The sequence below is a fragment of the Nicotiana tabacum genome, chromosome 1 (genome assembly GCF_000715075.1).
Source record: "Nicotiana tabacum cultivar K326 chromosome 1, ASM71507v2, whole genome shotgun sequence".
NCBI classification, from domain to species: Eukaryota; Viridiplantae; Streptophyta; class Magnoliopsida; order Solanales; family Solanaceae; genus Nicotiana; species Nicotiana tabacum.
This window is the reverse complement of record NC_134080.1, coordinates 116,712,648-116,723,490: the sequence shown is the minus strand read 5'-3', so window position 1 is coordinate 116,723,490 and position 10,843 is coordinate 116,712,648. Positions and strand designations below refer to the sequence as shown.

At 41.2% G+C, this 10,843-nt stretch overlaps 1 long non-coding RNA gene across 1 annotated transcript; it reads right to left on the bottom strand.

Annotated features, from left to right (window-relative positions):
- Positions 1-9,069: 9,069 nt before the first annotated feature.
- On the bottom strand, positions 9,070-10,602 carry LOC142180939 (uncharacterized). Its single transcript, XR_012709335.1, has 2 exons — positions 9,981-10,602; positions 9,070-9,328 (listed from the first exon to the last, which is right to left on the bottom strand). It is a non-coding gene; the product is annotated as an uncharacterized LOC142180939 (long non-coding RNA).
- Positions 10,603-10,843: the final 241 nt, after the last annotated feature.

Genomic DNA, 10,843 nt, shown 5'->3' with positions numbered 1-10,843 from the left:
GCTGCATTGATTCAAATAATGGACCCTACAACATGTACCTCAGGATCAAAATAGCGAAGCCGATGCTCTGGCTAACCTAGGGTCATCGGTCGATGATGACAAATTCAGCTCAGGAATGATCGTACAGCTCATAAAATCGGTAGTGGAAGAAGCCCGCGCCAAAATAAACTCAATAAGTTTGACTTGGGACTGGAGAAATAAGTATATAGACTACTTGAACACTGGGAAGTTTCCCTCGGATCCTAAAGAGTCAAGAGTTGTGCGCACAAAGGCGGCCAATTTTAGCTTGTCTGAGGTTACTTTGTACAGAATAACATTTGATGGCCCACTCGCCGTACGGCCAGGAGACACCGAATACGTCTTGAGAGAAGTTCACGGGGGCACTTGCAGAAACTATTCGGGGGCAGAATCGTTGGTTCGGAAGATAATCAGGGCCATCTATTACTGGATCGAAATGGAGAAAGACGCAAGGGACTTTTTACAAAAATGTGACGGCTGTCAGAGACATGCTTCGATGATCCATCAACTCGAAGAACTACTACGCTCGGTGTTGTCCCCTTGGCCGTCCATGAAATGGGGAATGAACATTGTCAGTCCCTGCCATGGGCACCTGGTAAGGCTCAATTCATATTGTTTATGACTGACTATTTTTCTAAATGAGTCGAAGCTCAAGTGTTCAAGAAAGTCCAAGAAAAAGAAGTCATCAATTTTATTTGGGAACACATAATACGTCGGTTCGTGATAGCGACCAAGATCGTATATGATAAAGGGAAGCAGTTCATCAGTGTCAAGGTAAGCATGTTTTTTGAAGACCGTAAGATCAAAAATATTCTATCCATACCCTGCCACCCCAGTGGAAACGGACAGGTAGAACCTACAAACAAAACCATACTTTAAAATCTGAAGAAAAGTTGACCGATGCCAAAGGGAAATGGAAGGAAATTCTACCCGAAGTCTTGTGGGCGTATCTGTACAACCCCGAAATCTAGTACCTGGGCCACCCCATTTTCATTGGTCTACAGTTTGAAGCACTAATACCGATCTAAGTGGGGGAACCAAGCCTCGGGTTTTGATATGCGACCGGAGAATCAAATGGTAAAGCCATGAACACGAGCCTAGAACTATTGGATGAGGGGCGTGAGGCCGCCATAGTCCGGTTGGCTGCCCAGAAGCAACGGATAGAAAGGTACTACAACCGAAGAGACGACCTCCGACACTTCAATGTCAGAGACAGGTGTTAAGAAAATTAACACTGCACACCCGAAACCCAAATGAAGGAAAGATGGGACTGAATTAGGAAGGACCATATCGAGTCGTGGGATTACCGACAAAGGTTCATACAAACTCGAAGCGGGAAATAGTGTACATCTACCGAATAATTGGAAGGTGACACACTTAAAGTGTTACTACTACTAAGGTAAAACCTCATTCACCTTTTATAACTCTATGAATCGGACTAATACTTGCAAGCAACAACCAAAGGGGAGTGTGACTGTTAGATTTGAAAGCACGCATTGTACTCTTTTTCTCTTGAACTGGTTTTGATCCAAATGTATTTTCTAGCAAGGTTTTCAACGAGGCAACAGTAAATAGTGCTAATTTAGAATTGAAGACCGATTTTTAATCAGAGTTAGTGGTCACATCTATAGTATCTGAGCCCTCACAAGATCGACCTCTAATACTGGGGGCCATCAACCTCGGTTTGGACATCTTAGCAAGATAAGAAGGGAACTTTGTAATTAAACTGTTTAGGCCCGATAGTTAAGATTTATTGTAAGGGCCAAATGGTCAAATGAACCGTGCTCGCATAGCCCACTGTAGTCATAATCCAAGCTTTACACGCTTTCAGACAAGTACTTTACGCACAGAAACGAAAGAAAGTTCCCACCTTGCTATTACATATTCCTGCCTTTTAAAGCATCGAGCCTAAGGTCTAACCCTGTTCGGCGACTATCAAGCCCAAGGGATACCCCCATCTGAGCCTAAGGTCTATCCCTATTTGGGAACTATCGAGCCTAAGGGCTACTCTCGCTCGGGGACTGTTGTCCGGAACCAACTCGGACATCTTGGGCTATCAAATCCTGAGGGCACAAAGCCTATTAGGTAAGTGCCTAAACCCAAGAGGCTACGGCCTCAGTAAAAAATGGCTCGGAGACATCTGAAGCCCGTTACCCAAACATAAAGGCTTCAATAAAAATTCAAAACTTGCCAAAAGGTTACCCTCGACAAAAGCATTGTCTAAGAATACTTAAGCATTTTTTTAATGCTAACGGTCACTTCGAGTTTCCAAAGCTCAAGCAGATAAATAATTTCATCAAGGTAGGGTTCTGTTTGAACCTTCGAAAAATAAATAACTTGTTATTATATTAGATCTTATGCTAAGGCATTAGAAATATTTGCAAAAATAAAAATTATGAGAAGATGTTGAAACAGTTGAAATTGCCAAAGGGAAAAATTTTATATACTCTGGAATTTTTTTACATAGGCCCAAGAAAAACGGCCTCAAAATAAACAAAAATTACGTACGCAAAAACTAAAAAATCCTAAGGCATTCACGTCTCATCTTCACTGGAGCCCAAGTCATCACCAGAACTATCGGGGCCGTCGGAGTCTTCAAAACCCTCGGAGCCCTCCTTACCTTCGGTTTTGGCTAAACTTTTGGCCTCGAACTCAAGTTTTTTGGCCTCCTTGATCTCGGTAGACAGATCAAAGCCTCGAGCATGAATCTCTTCGAGGGTCTCCCTTCGAGACAGCCGCCTCACGTATTCAGTAGTGGTCTTTAGGGGGGCCTTGGATGCCTCAACATCGGCCTTGTATTAGGCCACCATCTCCTCGGCCTCAGCAGAACTCGTCTCCAGTTGGGACTTTGCTGCTTCGAGCTCTTGTCCAAGGGTATCCCGTTCTACGACAACCGAGATCAGTTGTACTTGGATATCTTCACTCATCTTAGCCCATTTATCAGCTTTCTCCTGCACCACCCGGAGCTGAACTTCTACTGAAGAAAGCTTTGTGAGAGCGATTTCATTCTCTGAGGCCAGTAGATCCATTCTTGTTCCTCCACCCGTTGGCCAAGATTTGAATCTCGTCCATCTCCTTTTGAAGCTGGTCGATCAGATCAATTTTTTGCTGGACCGGTGAGGTTTGGTCATTAGCCACTAAGACTAGTTCCCCATTCTTAACTTCTAAGATATTTACCTTTTTGATCAAGTCGGCGTGATCCCGCATCAATACCGATGCCTTTCTCTGAGCCCAATTTAGCTTGGCCTGAAGGTTCTTAATGACCCCTTTTGTTGCTCACTAAGGAGCTTGTACGTATCCCTCTTCTTGGCTAACCCTTAACCTCGAGCTCGAGCTGGTTGACCGTGACCCGGTATCGCAAGAATCTCTCATGATGAAGTAATGAGGCCTGCAAAAAGGTAAAAGATGTGAGAAATATCAAAACCCAAGTTAAAGTTCAAACAAAACATAACAATGGCCAAAAGGGACATTGTAAAGCCTTACCCGATTCGGCGCCTGCTGCGCCTCATTGAAAAGGCACGACATGTTTACCTCATTCATCTTTGCTTGGTCCTCCTCGGTCACCAGGCATCGGAGATAGCTAGATATCCCCATAGGAGTAGACAAAACTTGGGCATCCTCGGGACAATCAGAATTATCGACCTCTTGCGATCGGGGTCCACACTCGGTGTAGAGAATTGATTAATTTCGGGCTCGAACTCACTCACTAACTTCCAAGGATGTGTTCTTCTTCAAAACCTCCAGGTTGCTAAGCCCAGAGAGATCTTCCAAAACAGACGAGTCTACGCCGTCAAAAAAGGAATGAAGGGGATCGTCCATGCCATGAACCCCTTCGTTGGACTTCTCCTTTCTAGCATGGGCCTCCTCGATCATGGACTCAATGTAGGAGGTCGGTGTCCCCGTAATTTCTACCACACCATGTTCTTCCTTCGGAGCAGAGCCGGCTTTATGAGGGGTCTCGGACCCGCCTCCACATAAACCTCCTGAGCCTGAGGGAGATCAGCTTCACGAATCTCTCCTTCAGCTGTCACCTGCCCTACAAAAAACATCATCCCGTGGGAAATGAAAATGTCATCTTCCTCGGGCTCATCCCTAAATCGAAGAAGGTTATTAGAATCTAACATCCGAGAACTGGAATCCCTCTAGGCTTGCGAAGCACCCGCTTCTTTGGTTTCTTCACCTCGGAGCCCGGGGATCCCGAGGGTTTCCTCTTCCTCCTTTTTTTCCTCTGTGGCAACAATGGAAGGATCAATGGACGGGGGCATATCTTTATCCCCTTCTGAAGGCCTAAGTTCAGTGGTCTTAGGCAAACCTTCATTAACAAAGAGGGAATGGGAGTTAGTATAATAAAAGGTGAAGCCATAATGTTGGCCACTCGGAAAGAGGCCTTACCATGGGAACGGGCCTCCCATTAGGAGTCTGCGCCATGTGCCCTCAAAGTACGACATCTAAGTACAGATGCCATCGATCCACTCCTTTAACTAGGGGACCACATTTGGAACCCGGGCGATAGCTGCACAGCCACAAGCATGAATGAGAAGATAGAAATGGAAGAAGAAGAATTTTTGATGTTTTAAGAGGGAATTATACTTATGAGACGCATTCCACTTCTCAACGAATGGCATGTATTCCAAGGGGATCAAATCCGGTCTTCACTCAGACAAAGTGTCCCTGCTAGCCCCAATCTCGATCTTCATCAATACTGGAGAAAGGGGACTTGCTGGCCCGGCAAGTAAGTTTAATCAGTCCCCCTTGGAACATCCAAGGACTGTATAATCAAAGCAGGTGGTCGATTGTGAACCGACGAGATTCAGTTTGTTCACGAAGTAGCGGAGGAAGATCATGATCCTCCACAACAATGGATGAATTTGTTTGAGGCATACCTCGTACCTCTTGTAGAACTCCAGAATGAATGAGTCCACCAGACCTGGTGTGAAGGGATAAGTGTAAACACTTAAGTACCCCTCCACATGGGTAGTAATGGCGTCCTCGGTCCAGGGGACAACTACGTTCTCGCATTCCCAATTGCAGTCTTTATGGACTATGGGACGAACATCCTTAGTCACAGAACATATGTACCTTGAGACCCATTCGCCCTGGTCCTGTTTGCGCAAAGGTTTCTTGACCTTAAAGTCATCGACGATCGAGCATCCCATGGGAATGAACGCTTTCAAGGGAGGCTTGGCGGCCAATTTGTTAGAAACTATAATGGGGAAGCCATTTCAAGGACGAAGACTTCAGGGGCAACCGCTTCAGTACTAGCGGCCAGTTGAGAAGATGAAGTGGGAACTTTTTGAGGAACAGTTTTCAATATTTTGGCCAGTGTCACTAGAGGGACTGTTTGAAAATTTAAGGAATGAACGCAAAGTTTTGAAAAAACGGGTTTTCAAAATGAAGAACAGAGTATGAAGATTTGAAGAAAATCTAGGCAGAAATCTGGAGATTGCTATGGAAATTGAAGAACAAGGATGAAAATTTGAAGGTTTGAAAAAGGTTTGATGATGGCTGGAAAGCTTGAAGGTAGTGGTTTGATTGAAAAAGTAGAAAAATGACAAAAGGAAGAAGCTTTTATAAGGAAACAGTTGACGCTACGCATTCGGAGGCAACCTGCCGGTGAGCGACATGTGTCTGAAGTCAGAAGGACGCGATTAATGGGACGTTTTGGCTCCCTCGTTATAACGTACGAAGGAAGGAACCAGAGTCATCTGTCATTTTCCGTCGTTTTGGCAAGATGATTCTCTGAGAAACGAGGGGACTATATGTATACGGGTGAAATTGGGCTGTAATAAATCGAAGTCAGAGTGAGAAGCCCCTTGTATTAGGGCTCGGGCAAAACACCTGCCCTCGGGGATATCAGGGCCATGTCCTTAGGGTTCGGTTCGAGGATCAAGACTTCGGGGAGCATTACCAAACAGTAGCACATGACTAACAAAGGGTCGTGATGTCCATACCTTACCGGATATCACTATGTGAATCTTGGCCCGTATCGGTAGAAAATCAATGATTAGCAAAATAGAAGATTTTTACCTTTCTTAGAATCGTACTTAGGGTAAAACTCACCTACTATATAAAGGAGAAAGCTTATTGTTCATGGGACACATTGAAACACGCATATCAAGGCAATTTTTTTAATTCTCTTTGTTGTCCAAAGTTCTTATTTTTGTTCTTAAGTTCTTCGTAAGTGCAAGTTCAGAATCGAGGGCAGGTTCCTCATCGAGCCATCAACCGATCTCGGAATCACCTTTATTATTGGTTTGGCCATCTATTACATCATTCATTTTTTTTAATCTAAAGCCATTAATTATTTGTATTGAATTAATTCACATATCCTTAAAATCACATATAAATTCTATTTTTATCCGTTTTTAAAGGTAAACATTGAGATGTTTAAATTCTTTAGTTTCATTAATATTTTATTGTGTTCTATTTTTTTGGTCTATCCAGAGTGATTCTAATATTTGAAATTAGAGTAGAATGTGATTGTCCTGGTACCTCATAATATCTAATTGTAGCTTAAATTTCAAGTCAATAAAGGGCTCGCGATTCAAACTCAGTTCAAGACAACAGAAAAAAAAGAATTGTTAAGAGGACAAGTGTGTCAAACTGATTGAAGAAACAATATTCCTGCTATACTGTGGGCTACCATATACAACTTGTAAATTTTGTTTGTATTGTTGTAACTATTTAAAATTGTACGTTACAGCGTACCGTGGAAGTATGCGTTACTTGGCAAATAAAAAGTATTCTACTATTGATAGAGTGTATAAGAATAATCGAAAAGAAACATTTACTCTCTCTCTAGCCATTTTACCGACACATGGTTGTTAACCTATGCCACTGTGAATACCATGGTACCTGGACGAGGAATGGGACGAGGACGATCAAAAAAGTACCAACTGTTTCTTTTGGAAGCTCAATTGGGGCAAGGATGCAAGCTGAGACCTCCAAAGCCAAAGCAATAATGAAGGAGGATGATCCGTTTGAGCATGCAAGTGCATGAAGTGACACAATTGAGGTAAAAGCAAGTGGATTCTACAAGAAATTAGAGCTAAGTGGACCTACAACAGCCAAATCAATGGAATTGACCAATAAGGCTATAACCCTAATGAAGAAAAAAATGATATAGTAACGCCCATAGGAGTGAGCTCCATTTGTAGAACATGTGGAATTTTGCAAGAAAACCTTGAATTTGTATTTTTGGAATTTAAGCAGGAAATTTGACATGAAATTTAGAATAAATTATATATTTGAGTTTGTGGTGTTATGGGTAGTAATTACCTTCGAAATTTTTTGAAATACGGGCATGTGGGCTTGAGGGCTTATTTTTTTTACTTTTTGAGTGGACTTGGAAATTGTTATAAATTCTTAATTTATGATTATTCAAGTATATTTTGATTGGTTTGTGCGTTGTTTGATTAATTTTGGATCGTTCGGCATCGGTATGAGGTGTTAGAGAGGCGTTGAAGCCGGTTATGGTATGGTACGGAAGCATTTATACTGTGAACTGACTTGCAGAGGTAAATCAAATGGTCCATTGTTTGGACATAGACATAGCAAATGCAACAAACTAGCTGGTGACAATAGTCTATGAATTTAATACAGTGGAGCAGAGATTATCATGTGAACTTACTTGCAGAGGCAAATCAAATGGTCCACTGTTTGGCCATAGACATAGCAAATGCAACAAACCAGTTGGTGACAATAGTCTATGATTTTAATATAGTGGAGAAGAGATTATTATTATGGAATGAATTGAATAACTTGGCTTCTTCAATTAACCTATCTTGACTGGTGTGTGGAGACTTTAGTGTTGATTTGCATTCTATAGATAGAATATGAGGCATCCCTATAAATACCAGTGAAATCAAAGACTTACTGCATACTTAGCATGGGGTAAACAATAAGGAATTGATGGAATATGTAGCAGAATTGATAAAGCATTCTGCAATGGTGATTGGATGATGAGATAAGGCCATATTAAAGTAGAATATGATACTCCACTCATCTCTGATCACTCACCAATGTTATTAAACATGAGGCCTGCATGCAATGCGGCCAAAACTCCTTTCAGGTTTTTTAACGTCTGGAGTAAACGTAGCAACTTTGAGACAATTGTCAAAGAGGTGTGACAACAAAAGTTGGATAGCAACCCCTTGAATAACATATGGTTGAGACTGAAGGCCTTGAAACCATTGTGTAAGAATCTCAACAAGGAATTCAGATATATGTCCCAAAATATTGACATATATCTACAACAACTTAAGCTTATACAAGAACAAATATCTACATAGTTCACTGATGAACCACCGCTAAAGGAGAAAGAGACAATCTAGGCTCTAGAAAAATGGTCTTTACTAGAGGAAAATGTGATGAGACAGAAATCCAGAATTAGATGGATTAAATTGGGAGACTCTAACACAAAGTACTTCACAACAATAATCAAGGAAAAAACACATAGGAAGCAAATACTAAAGCTTAATGTAAATTAGGAGACAAGCTAACTGACACAATGGCAATAAAGGAGGAAATGTTATCATTCTACAAAAATTTGATGGGAACCTCAATTCAGACCCCGCCTGCTATAACAGATTGATAATGAGGAAAGGATCAAAGTTGAACCACCCACGACAATTGGCAATGTGTGAGGCAGTCACTACTACTGAGTTTTATGAAGGACTATGCTCTATTGGTGATGACAAGGCCCCTAGTGTTGATGGATACAATGCAGTCTTTTTCAAAAAGACTTGGCATATAATTAAGGAAGAGGTGACTAAAGTTGTTTTATCTTTCTTTACAACTGGGAAACTAATATAGAGCAATCAACTGTACATCACTTACATTGATCTCTAAGACAAAAAATCCTTTCATAATGAAGGTGTCACGACTCAAAACCTACTACAGGTTGTGATGGCTCCCAACGTTGTTGTTAGGCAAGCCAACGGTGAACCATCTAAATAATTATTTATTTTATTACTTTTAAAATCAAAAGTTTTATTAAATAAATAATTTAATGCATTTAAAATTATGGATACATACAATATTAGTAAGATATAAAATAAAAGGGTGACAATATTTATGCAAAACCATTAACATCTATTAGAATATCCCAAAACTCGGTGTCTCAAGTGCATGAGCGTCTACTAGGAAGTACAATAATAATACAACATCTATCTGGAACGTAAATTGATAGGATAACATTAATGAACATGATGGAGACTCCGTGTGCTGCGGATCGTATCCTGGGATGCATCTCTCCTTAAAGTCCCCTTAATGGTTGTGCCCTTGCGCCAAATGACCATCAGAGATATATCTGCATAATAAGTGTAGAAGTGTAGCGTGAGTACATAAATCAATGCGTACCCAGTAAGTATCTAGCCAAACCCCGGAGAAGTAATGATGAGAGGTCGACATCGATACTTAATCAAGTTAAAATACACATATAATCCATATATTTAACTCGCAATAAGTGGGAATCACTTGTCTTTCAATAGATGACGAAAATCTCCCCTCCGAAAGCTTCCAAAGTCGGCCAACCCAAGTGAAAAATGAGAGAAATGACCTAAGTTCCGAACTAAATCCATGTTCTGCCCAGATCCTTCCTGTTCGAGATCACGGAAAAAGCCTTGCGATCGTGAAGGCCAACCAGCCCTGCCCCAAAATCTCTTCCTTGCGGACACGATGTCCAAACCGCAATCGTGATGCTTGACAATATATACCAATTGCATGTTATGCTATTTTGTATAAAATAATCTCAAAAATATTAGCTTAGCTTCAATCCTACAAAAGGTGATGCCTGATATTATTTGTGAAGAACAATCATGGTTATACCAGGCAGGAAAATTTCAGATAATATCATCCTGGCTCATGAGCTAGTCCAGGCCTACACTAGAAAACATATGTCTCCCAGATATATGATAAAGATAGACCTATAAAAGAAATATGATTCAGTCAAATGGTACTACCTGGAACAGGTCATGGAGAAGCTGGCTTTCCCTGCGAAATTCACAGCTTGGGTAATGGAATGTCTCAGAACAGTTTACTACTCTATATTAATCAACGGTGAACCAGCTGAACCCTTTGATGCTGCAAGTGGCTTGAGGCAAGGGGGTCCAATGCCCCCTTTACTCTTTGCTATAGCAATGTAATATTTAAGCAGGCAATTGAATAGCTTGAAAGAAGAGAATGCTTCCAATTATTACCCCAAATGTGCTAAGATGAGGATTACACATATGAGTTTTATAGATGACCTCTTGATCTTTGCTCGAGGAGATGTGAAGTCAATATACTGTCTTCGTTAATGCTTTACTCAGTTTTCTTCAGCTTCTGGATTACAAGCAAATCTAGGCAAAAGCTCTTTATACGGTGAGGAATGGTGCAGGAAGAAAGAGATAAACTGATGCAGTTGCTGGGTTATACCCATGGTAATCTGCCTTTCAAATATCTTTGAATTCCTTTATCCACTAAGAAGTTATCATTAATACAATGATAGCCACTTGTTTAGAGGAGAGTAAGCAAATTTTTTTATGGACAACAAGAAAACTATATTATGCTGGACGTATTCAGTTGGTAAAATTGGTCATCTTTGGCATCCAAGCCTACTGCTCCCAACTATTCATGCTACTCGCCAAAGTCTTGGATATGACTGATGCATACTATTGCACCCCTTTTTCTCGCGAAATCCGATTTCGACGTTGACAACTCTTTTAAGGAAAGGTTTCAAAAGAGAGAGTCGCCACCCAACGGATTAAGGTGCGTTAGGGTACCTATTTGTATATAACTCTGTTTAACCAGTTTGCGCCACCAAAGATTGGGTAAGGGCTCGAAA